The sequence below is a fragment of the Lathyrus oleraceus genome, chromosome 5 (genome assembly GCF_024323335.1).
Source record: "Lathyrus oleraceus cultivar Zhongwan6 chromosome 5, CAAS_Psat_ZW6_1.0, whole genome shotgun sequence".
In the NCBI taxonomy this organism is placed as follows: Eukaryota; Viridiplantae; Streptophyta; class Magnoliopsida; order Fabales; family Fabaceae; genus Lathyrus; species Lathyrus oleraceus.
Window position 1 is genome coordinate 199,205,860 of NC_066583.1, and position 11,972 is coordinate 199,217,831.

The following is an 11,972-nucleotide window of genomic DNA, read 5'->3' on the forward strand; positions in this document are numbered from 1 at the left end:
GTGAGAAAAACACAAGAAAGAATAATAACACAGAGAGTTATCCTGGTTCATCTCACAACTTGAGAGTAATCCAGTCCCCTTGTACTTACAAGATATTTTCACTATAATCACAAAAGATTACGAATTACTCAAGCACACAAGCAAGACACTTCCTTTGCTTAAACACTAAAGTAAGAGACTTTGATGTTCAAGCATACAAGTAAGAGATTTCCTTTTCTCAAACACTAAAGTAAGAGACTTTTATGCTCAAGCACACAAGCAAGAGACTTCCATTTCTCAAGCACACAAGCAAGACACTTCAAATGCTCAAACACTTAGTAAGAGACTTCTAAGAATCTACCTAGCAGATAAATGATTGTTGTAAAAATACACTTGATATACAGTCCGAGGTCTATAAAGAATACAAAGCAAATAGACTCTTTTAAGACTTATGGATTTCTAAGATATACAAGGATAAGAAATCCTAAGTTCAACTTGTGTTTTTATGTTGACAGTGTAACTTCTCTTTTGGTGTCAATTGTTGTATTTTCTTCAAGTCTTCATCTCCTTAAATGGAGAAGAAAAAAGTCGTTGAAGATCCATCACACTATAGTCTTTTGAGAAGCTTCAAAATAGATGTTGGGATGTTTCACCCAATAGTCAAGGTTGGTGAAGGCTAGTTTGAAAACCCTTTGCTACAAAAGGAATTAGCAGTTGTATCCCATTAGACTCTATGAAGAAAATATAGCTTAGGTTTTCATGTGACAAAGTAGACTCAGAGGTTGATAGTGACCTATCAGAGTCACATTTGTCCTTGTGCTTTGATTGACTTAATCATCAGAAGACAACTCCTTCAAAGTCTGGTCTTTAGAGGATGACTCATTCAGACTCTGATCTTTAGATGTTGACCTCTTCAGAAGTTGACTTCTTCAGAGTCTAGTCTTCAGTTTCTGATCCATCAGATTTTGGTCTTTAAGCTTCCCCTTGGGTGTTCATAGTCAGAACCAATACTTGGATTCTATATGAAATTTTAGTTTATGGTCCTACGCACTTGAAAAACCATTAGTATACTCAATTGATCTTTAAATACTTTGTTATCATCAAAACCTAAGGGATATAGGACAAACCAAAATTTCCCAACAATCTCCCCTTTTTTGATGATGACAAACATAAGTATTTCAGAATAATGGTTTATAATTTAATTAAATAATTGAATTCAGGGTCTAAGGTTTTTAAGCTCCCCATGAGTCTAATAGTCCATAGGGTGAGGTTTGTAAGCTCCCCCTAAGTCCTATCTAGGTTAATTAAATTTAAACATTTAAAGCACAAAGAAACTTCTTCGAAATTTAAGCAAAGATAATAACTGTTTGATTTAAGGTGCTTAAAACTTTTATATCTACTCCCTCTTTTGTCATAAACAAAAACAAATAAAGGAAATAGAAAAGAGAGTGAAAAAAAACTTTATTTAACAAAAGAAGTGTTCAGAGGCACACAAGAAATATGAGCAGAAAATGCACAAAAAAACAATGTTTGGGATTATATCTCTCTCATACCCACTCCATCAACTTCATTCTCTCTACCCTTAGTATATTGTTCATCAGTGTTCTCATTTACCTTCATCTCTCTACTATCAATCTCAAATCCAAATCTGTCATCAAGATGTCTAAACCTTCTGGCTCAACACCAAGTAAAATCACCATAGATCAATCACCCCCTAGGATTACATGTGTTAATATGGATTATCAAGATGATGTAACTCATGTCGTTCCTCTCTTCATGGTTCCAGGACATGTTCCTACTAAAAGGAGGGCTAGAACACCTATTGGGAAAAAGGCTAGGCCTTCAACTATAAGTAAATCCTCTAACCCCCCTGGGTCGGTTCAAACTCCTTCTAGTGAGATTAGGAATATTTAGCCCTTTGTTGTTGTCAAGAAACCTCACTCCATGACTAGCTTATATCCTGATCCGATTAAAACCACAAATGTCGAACTTGAGGTTGTTGCTTCGGCTAAAGGTTCTGTTATTCCAAAAGCAGAGGGTAGTGTTGAATCTTCTGAAAAACTAGGCGTTGAAAAACCAGGATCTGACTCTGGTACTGTAAGTATAGATAACCCTAGATCTGATAAGACCCTAGGTCAATCTAGTATGAATGTTGCTGGTAAAAATATTGTTGATAAAAGTATTTGTGTGTTAATCTCTCAAAATTTGGGTATTAAATCTAATTTTGATGTTGTGTCGGATGTCACAACATTCTTATCCCAAACTGAACATTCTATTGAAACCCCTCCTGAAAAATTTAATGGAAAGTTTGATAGTGAGTCTATTCCAGTTACGTTCCCTAAAAAATCTGAAGAGAAAGATGATGTTGATAGTATGTATATTGATATATCTAACAAATAAGAGAATGTTGGTGTGAAGAAGGATCAATCTACATACATTGTAAATGTAGAAGATACGGACTCTGATGATGAGCCCATTGGTAATATATTGGCTCCAAGGATAGCTAAGAGGTTAAAAAGTAGAAAAGGGAAGATTGTTGAGTCTACGCGTAAGTCTCCCAAGGCTCCCAAGAAAAGTACAAGTGTTGGTCCTATAAAAAGGTGGAGCAAGGTTGTAACCCCTGTCACCAAGAAAAGATCTCTAAAGAGGAAGGAAGTCCCTTCTAGTTCTAATGACTCTGAGTATGATGTTGAATAGAATGTTCAAGACATCACGCCTCTAAAGAAATCTGGTGGGAAAAGGTGCCTAGTAATGTGCCTGAAGTTCCCATTGACAACATCTCTTTTCACTTTGTTGAAAATGTTGAAAAATGGAATTTTGTGTACCAAATGAAGTTGGCTTTGGAAAGGGAACTTGGAAAGGATACCTTTGAGTGCAAAGAAGTGATGGATCTAATTAAAGAAGATAGGTTGATGAAAAGTGTGGCTGGTTTTGGCAAGTGTTATTAGATGCTTGTAAAAGAGTTCATTATGAATATTTCTAAGGAGTGTGACAACAAGAGGAGTAAGGAGTTCAAAAAAGTGTATGTGAGAGGAAAGTGTGTGAAATTTTCTCCCTAAATCATTAACATGTTCACTAGCAGAAGTGAAGAGGAACAAGCTGAAGTGGAGGTATCTAACAATGTCATTTGTAGGGAAATCACTTCAAAACAGGTAAGGGAATGGCCAAGAGAAGGGAAACTGTCAGTTGGTTGCTTGAGTGTGAAGTATGCAGTGCTTCATAGAATTGGAGTTGTTAATTAGGTTCTAACAAATCATACTTCCAACGTTGCTACAGGGTTAGGTAAGTTCATTTACATTGTAGGGACCAAAACCAAGTTTAACTTTTTGGGTCCTATGTTTTTTACCAAACCATGAAGCATGCTATCTCTTTTGCTGTGAAGATGGCTATAGCCTTTCCCTCCTTAACTTGTGGTGTGATTCCGAGTCAGCACCCTAGTATTTTGATCAGTTCAGACACTGGCTGCAAGAGAGAATCTCCTCTTTCTTTGCATTATAGGCTATTCATAGGGAGACATGTCCCAGACATTGTCATGACATCTGGAAAGGAAACTGCCAACTCAACCCCAAAGGATGGAATAATTGTTGAACTGAAAGATACCTGTAAGGCCTTGGATAAAACCATCAACGGTTGCACTGAAAAGAAAATCAGACTGGAAAGCCTGATCAAAGCTTTAACTGAGGAGGATATTGATGGTAATGCGGCTGGTGATGTGGAAGAAGAAGAAAATGATGAGGATGAGAATGTTGATTCAGATGCTGCTATTGATGAAGAACGGATGCCAATTTTGACATCTAATATGTTTTGATTGTTGCTTCATTTTTTTTGTGGGTTGTGCTCTAGATATTTTGTGCACCTTGTGTGCCTTTTTTTATTGGTCTATAATATGTTCTAATGAATGACTTTCCTAATGCATAATTTTCCTGTTTTTATCAATTTTTGGCTAAAAAGGGGTAGTAGTGGTGTAGTTATTGCTCTTTTGTGCCTTTTTCCCCTTGAAGGGGAGTACTAATGGAGGGGTAGAAGTTCTTGCCCCTGTTATGCTTTTTAGGGGGAGCATATGTGTTTTCTCTTCTAGTTTAATGATGACACGCTTCTTAGTGATAGTTCATTTGTGCTACTGTGAAGTCATACCAAATGTCTTGACATCCTGAATGTGAGAATTTATTTTTCTCTAAAGAAAGTTATTTTTTGTGAGAGTTTATTTCTCTTTGTTGTTGTTCTCTGTGAGGATGGTTTTATCTTGTTCTATTGTGTATGCCTCTGTTGAATATTGAAAAAGTTCTCGTGTGTTTTCTAATTTTGACAATTTGTGCTTTGCAAATAGCCAAAAATTGCCAAAGGGGGAGATTGTTTGGTTGTGTGTTTTGTGATTGACAGCATTTTGTTAAAACAAGTGAAATAGCAAGATGTTGGACAAGATGTCTCGACATGCTTGTACGACATCATGGCACGCTGTGGTTTTACATTCTCTGAAGATTTGTTTTTTAATGTGAGATCAGTGAAGATTCTCTGTTGATTTAATTCACACATTCTGCGGTTCAAAATGCTTATTTTAGAAGCTCAAAGATTGGTTTCAGTTGTGCCTTGTTTCCTAAGAAAGGATGTCAAAACATTTAAGGAAACATTAGATTAGATTTGATTTGATTATGCAGAAGATTATGCAGCAATCTGATTTGATTTGATCTTCTGTTTATTTTAGCTTGAAGCTCATGCTTTTATAGTGTTATTTAAAGAACAACTCAAAACCTAAGAAGCACACGAAGTTGCGCATGAGATAGTCTCTGTTAGGGTTTAGTTTGTTCATTGTTTTTGTGAACCATTTGAGTATCTCTTATAAGCTTGAATTGGATTGAGTTTTATGTTGTAATTGTGAATCACTCATTAGCTTTTAAGTAAGAGTGAATTATGTTTCTTTATAAGTGTGTCTTATGTTTATTGTTAAAAGTTGTTATCATTGTTGTATGGTTGAAGGGAACTGAGAAGGGTTTCATATCTATGAGAGTCTTAGATGGAAATTACAAGGGTAGTGATTAGGGGTGAAGTTTGTAAAACCAGAGGTTGTTTAGAACTTCAACCTAATACTATTATAGTGGATTTCCTTCCTGGCTTGGATGCCCCCAGATGTAGGTGACGTTGCACCGAATTGGGTTAACAATTGACATGTGTTATTTATTTCATGCTATTTACTTTAACACTGCAATTGTTTCTGGTGTAACAATGTCCTGATCCTGGTGTCATAACATCGTGTACAACATTTGGTATCTGTGTACCAGAATTTCAGGCTTCACCATCAAGGGGGGAAAAACCAGTTGAGAATCCAGCTCCCAAATTGCCCAATATGAAGGCTTTGAGGCTCTAAGAGGGTTCTTTCTCTACTAATGGTATCGTCTCTCCCACATATAGGAAGGCGAGCATTCAAGTGCAATATGAAGGTGAAGCTCCCCCACCTCCTGATACTTTATGGAGTGACACCGATTTTGAGACTCTCTAACTCAAGAGTTCTCACCCCCTTTTCTCCAAGGATTTTCTTGGTGACTACCAAGCCCTCCAATCTAAATCGACTCCTGAAATTATGAGCATGAATAATAACCTTCTACTGAGGACACTGATGCTGGAGGATGTCGACTGGGAGAGGCAAGATAATGTTGAGAAGGAAATGAAGGTGAAGCTCTAAAAGTACGTGGATGCCTATAATGAAAGCCAGAGATTGTTGGAGGCCATTAAAAAATACAAAGAGACCTGGGAGAAGAAGTTGGCAGATGTGAATGCTAAAGCTTTGAAGATCACTACTAAGAAGAAGTCCTCGCAAGAGTCCTTGGATGTCGCCCTCCTTAGCCAACAAGAGTTGGAGGAGAATGTATCAGAGCTTACTGATGAGGTGGTATCTACTTTTGGTGTCTACTTTGAGTGTTCCAAAGAGTAGGTTTTCTTCCTCTATCCCAGTTATATCTTAGCAAAATGGACTTCCTTAAAGTTGTATGTGACGACCATCTAGTGGACGAAGAGGCAGAGACCCTTCTAGACCCTAAAAAAATTTCTCCCGCCAAGAACACTCAGGATGAGGCGATGGGAGACGGTAAATTTGTTCCTCTCAACTGGAGAAGAGCGCCAGGGATGAGGCAATCTAGAAGGAGAGTTGATGGCTTGGGTTTTCTTATACTATTTCTCGGCCCCTGATGGCCTTTTATTGTATTTGTTTTACCCCTTCGAGGGTCTTTTGCAAATATTAAGACAATGTCACCCTTTGGGGCGTCTTTTATATTAATCGCCTTTATTGTTATTTTTCTCCATAGTTATTTCTGCTTGATTTTTTTACCCTTAATTAGAATATTCGTAAATCATCACCCTATCTCGAAGTGGAGCGTACATTTGTCGCTTTCCATGTTAGGGGGATATTAAGGATGTCTTATGATAGTTAAATGATTTAACTGCTTCTAAGGGCTGCAAGGGCTCCTCTTGAGGACCTAACATTTTTCCACCTTTGAGGATGGCAAGGATCCCACATAGGGACCTAACGTTTTGATCGCCTCATAGGGCAACAAGGATCCTACGTAGGTATACAACACTCTGATCACCTTATAGGTAGGAAAAGATCTTACTTAGGGTGTGTTTGGTTTGGGGTAGATGGATGGGGAGGAGGGGGGAGGAGGGAATATTTCTAATTAAATGTGTTTGGTTTAAATTTTACGAGGGGAGGGGAGGGAGGGGAGGAAAACCCCTCTAATAAGTTATTTTATGTATTTCTTTATTAGATGGTTCATCACGATTTAAAAAATGTTTTCAACACATAATTTAATTTGTGTCTGAGAGTTATATTGTGTATCAAGTGTACTCAATTTTTTTAACATTATGTAGTAAGTTATAATTTTTTATGCATATATTATTACCAAAAAAATATTTATTAATTTTTCACTTTTTGAATATCATATGACTTATATAAGATCATAAGGATAAAAATATATATTATTAATAAAATTACTCTCCTCCCCTTGTGAACTAAACATATTTTTAATTAAAATCCCTCTCTTCCCCTCCCCTCTTTTAAACCAACGTATACATAATTTAAAAAAAATCCCTCTTCTTCCCTTCATTAAAATTTATCCCCTCTCATCCCCCTCATTTGAACCAAATCGGCCATTAGAGATCCATCATTTTGATCGCCTCTAAGAGTGGCAAGGATCCCACTTAAGGATCCAATATTCTGATCGCCTCTTAGGGCGAGAAAGATCTCACTTAGGGATCCAACGTTTTGATCGCCTCATAGGGAGGTGAGGATCCTACTTAGGGATTCAGCATTTTAATCGCCACTTTTGGGCGACAAGGACCCCACTTAAGGAACCGACATTTTGATCGCCTCTTAGGGTGGCAAGGATCCCACTTAGGGATCCACTAATATTTTGATCGCCTCTTAGGGAGGAAAGGATCCTACTTAGGAACCAAAAAATTTGATCACCTCTTAGGGAGGCAAGGGTCCCACTTAAGGATCTAGCATTTTGATCCCCTCTTAGGACGACAATGATCCCACTTAGGGATCCAACATTTTGATCGCCTCATAGGTCAACAAGGATCCTACTTAGGGGTCCATCATTTTGATAGCCTCTTAGGGCGGTAAGGATCACACTTAAGGATCTAGCATTTTGATCGCCTCATAGGGCGGCAATGATCCCACTTAGGGATCCAACATTTTGATCGCCTCTTCGGGTGGCAAGGATCCTACTTATTGATCCAGCATTTTGATCGCCTTTTAGGGTGACAAGGATCCTACTTAAGGATCCAACATTTTGATCGCCTGTTAGGGCGTTAAGGATGCCAATTAAGGATCTAGCATTTTGATTGCCTCTTAGGGCGACAAGGATCCAATTTAGGGGTCCAACATTTTGATTGCCTCTTAGAGCGGCAGGGATCCCACTTAGGGATCCAATACTTTAATCGCCTCTTAAGGTGTAAAGGGGCTCGCTTATCGATCTAGCATTTTGATCACCTCTTTGGGCGGGAAGGATCCCACTTAGGGATCCGACATTTTGATCGCCATATAGGACGATCTTCTCTCTAGTTTATAGATTTCCTGCAAAAAGGGAATAGTCTAAAAACACATATTCTCTTAAAAGATAAAATGAGGGGCCTTACTAAAAACCCTCACCATATGTAAAGCGTAGAGGGAAAGGATTGTACCCCATAAAATAAAATATCCTTATAATCGACAGAGATACAATACTCGCTTATAAAAATTACCAACAAAATAACTAAATAGTAGTAAAGAAAATAAAAAATTGATAGTAATGCAAGTGGCGCCAGAGGTCATTCCTTCTGGGCCTTCAATCTTTGGTATCATCACTGGTTGGAGGGGAGTCTCTTCGCCTTTGCAAGCTTCTCTTGAACGCTTTATTCCTGAACCTGTTTTCCTAGATTTTACGCCTAGAGTGCATGCCATTTTCATCTTGAGGCTCTCCACATAACATTTTTTGGTGATCTCCTGATCTCCTTGGCTAAATCCCACTTTCCCATGGGAGAGCACGTACTTCATGCATAAATACAATATGGACAAGGCGACTCCCAATTGGTTAAAAATTGGTTGCCCTATAATTATATTTTAAGAAGAGAGGGCATAAATAACCAAATATCTAACCTTTATTACTTTGGTGTGGTTCGGCTCTCCAAAAGTGGTCTTCAATGTGATGTATCTTTTTACTTGCACCTGAGCCCTAGAGAATTCAACTAGTGAGACCTTGAAGGGCTTTAAGTCCTCTTGTTCGAGGTGGAGTCTTTCAAACGCCTCCCAATATAGAATGTCTGAATAACTTCATGTGTTTACGGGGACTCTTTTAATCCCCCGCTCATCGCATTTGACGGTAATGACCATGTCATCATTGTGAGAGTGGACATCGGTTGTGTCTTTCTCGGATAAGGCAATTATGGCTTCTAGCTCCTTTACCACGCCTTCAATATTTGAGAGATCTTCTGATGACAATTCTAGAAGTGTAATAGTCTTTTCGAAGTAATAAATTAAATTCGTCTCCATAGGGACTGCGAATTTTAAGAAGGTAACGATGGTGCGAATTAAATTAAATAACAAAGGGGGTGTTTTCAATATCGATTTGGTATGAAATAAGAGCAGGAAACTTTAGGAAATCAAATTCAATGATTATAGGTGATTAGATATTTATTCGACTCCTCTACTTATACCTGTTGATGAACTGTGTATTAAATGAATTACTAATATGTTAAAGTCATACGGCGAATTAAAAAGGCCGTTGCACCCAATTCCTTGATGTACAACTCACTAATTTACACAATAATTCTCTAATTCCTTAGTCCAATTCAAAGTTAAACTAGGCATTCTAAATTCGTTAATTCAAAAGACACAACTTCTAATTACCCATCCCTAGTTAATTACAAAGTTAAATAATTACCCTAGATCAGATAGATAGACTTACAGTCAATAATACAAACTTATCTGATACGATTTATGTATTCGTCAATACACAAAAATCATTAAAATCTACAACAATTAAATAATGACAATAACATAAAAGAATTCAATCAATCTCAAACAACCGTATCCAACAAGGTACAACCAGGTTTGTCTCAAAAGACCTAATCTAAGGAATGTAGCTACTCATAGTGAATGTAACAATTACCATGAGTTTACATGAAGAGTACATGCAATTCAAGAAATACAAATGTCTTCAATGGCTTCCAAAAGCCTCAAAATCCTACCTTTAGAACTTCAAGCCGTCACTTTCTCTTTCAAATTCAAAACCCCTCAAAAAGTAGCCAAAAAGCCTTATTTATAGCAATTATTGTTTGTCATAGGAGTACGTCATCGCGCATGCGTTAGTGTGTATCGAGACCGTAATGTAACATCATCGTGCCCACAATATCAGCATCGCGGTTGCGTGAAAAACAGGGCTGAATTAGCTTTTTTTTCTTATTTTTTCTTTAAAATTTCACTAAGTCCACTTTCTTCACACTTTGCAACTTTGTTAAATGCTTTGCTTTTGTTCATTATTCCTCTGCTTTGGTCGAGATTACTCATGAATTTTACTTAATGACAAAGTGTTATCATCTTCTATATTCACAATTTGGCGAGCGTACCTTCTAAGGGAAGAGATAATCTCCCCGCCCCAACGAATCCTCCTTCTATGGTATTGAGCATGTGGCACACAACTTTGGTGCCCTCGCCTTGGGATATAACATTCTGCTCTAGTGACTACTTTCGCCAACGAAAGTGTTGGATTTTAGGTGAGAGACTCGTTGAAGTGTCTCGCCTTGAGTCCATTTTGGAACTCCCCCATAAACATTTATTGGTTTGGGGGAATGACCCTGATGGTGGCTTCATTAAAGTAGGAGAGATAGCCCCTTAGTGACTCTGATGGACCCTGTCATATATTAAAAGGCTAGTGGTGGACATTTTCCTATGGTGGATGGCGGTGAACTAACTCCTATCAGTTGGCGTTAGAGGCTCGTGGTAGACCTATATATCATCGCAGGACGGTGTCCCTGAAGGTGCCATGCAACATTTTACATTTCAGGGAGTCAAGTATCTCAATGATGGTCATCTGTGTGTTGATGGATGAGGTGTACTCATAGGGATCAATGCGTCCATCAAATTTGGCCAGAAATAGGGGTTCGAATCCTTTAGGGACAGACACATCCCATATATCATCGGAGAGTGGATGAGGATCCAACACTTCTATCTCCTCTGGGAATTGAACTTTTGCTTGTGTTGTATGATATTGTGGACATTGTCCTCCAGCCTTTGATTCTGACGACATAGTTTTTCCATGGTGGCGTGCATCTCCACCAGAGCATTGTGGATGGAGCCCTCATGTTAACCATGACTGAAAAAGGCTAGGTATATGAGTGGAGAGTGGAAGTGAGTATGGTGATTGTGATGAAGAAAGTGTGGTCCAAATTAGTTTTACTATGGCCCCACGGTGGACGTCATTATACTGGTAAAAAAAACAGGTGTGCATGGTATCCCGACGAGGGTAGGGGATACTCATAGGCCTTAGTAGGTTTATAATAGTTTGGAATGGTTAGGGTGGTTTTAGGGGATATGCTCACGTGAGGGGAGAGGAGTGTATAAACCTTATGTTTTGGGTGTAATGTGTTAGTTCAAATCTCTTTTTCTCCCGTTGGGGGAGAAGTATATATAGGGACCTTTTTTACCTATGGTTTAGGAAACCATTAGAGCAATAACCGCTCCCCCGTGACTAGGGGAAACAGTTGACTACCTATTTTCCAGGGGGTCGTGGTATGACTCCTTCTCATATTACTAACGGGAGATAACGGTACTATACATGTCATTTATCCTAAGGGCGAGTCCTCATGTCCTGTGAGATAGTCGCCTGAAGGCGAAATCACTCTAGACGGGGACTCTGAAGTTGCTCCTGTTTGAGACTTTCACAAATACAACACTGCATTCTAACACTTCACCGCACAGGAGCATGACTCTCCTTCATTTTAAGCCATCGGATCTTCACCGGAACAACGTCTCAACCGCACTTGAAACATTTCACATCTTCATCATCGAATATTTTATAAAGACTCTTTAATTCAAGTCGATATGAGAATATTTTATAAACTCTTTTTGAATTTTGAGAGATGTTAATGAATTTCTGAAATCTAATTAAAGTAAATGTTTTATTATTATAGTGTTTTTTAAATTTTAAAACTTGCTCTGTCGTTGATAAACTCTTTAAATCCAACTAAAGTAAACTAAACTTTTCATTATTATTAAGAGAAAAAGATATCCGCTTAATGGACAAATATCTAACCGTAACAATTGGAACACGTGACCATGTGAGACGCAAGTCACACAGTTAAAACATGGTACCCAAAATTGCACAATCGTGAATCCTAATATTTGAGGCTCGAAAATACAATTAACTAAAACCAAAAAATGAAAAACTAAAATCTTCATTAAAAGACACCGAAATATAGTACTATCTTAAATTATAACAAATGGAATTGATCAATATAACATG

General features: G+C 37.9%; 1 pseudogene; it reads left to right on the top strand.

The window, feature by feature from the left end:
- The first annotated feature begins 1,923 nt into the window (after positions 1-1,923).
- Positions 1,924-3,787, top strand: LOC127079688 (uncharacterized; annotated as a pseudogene).
- Positions 3,788-11,972: the final 8,185 nt, after the last annotated feature.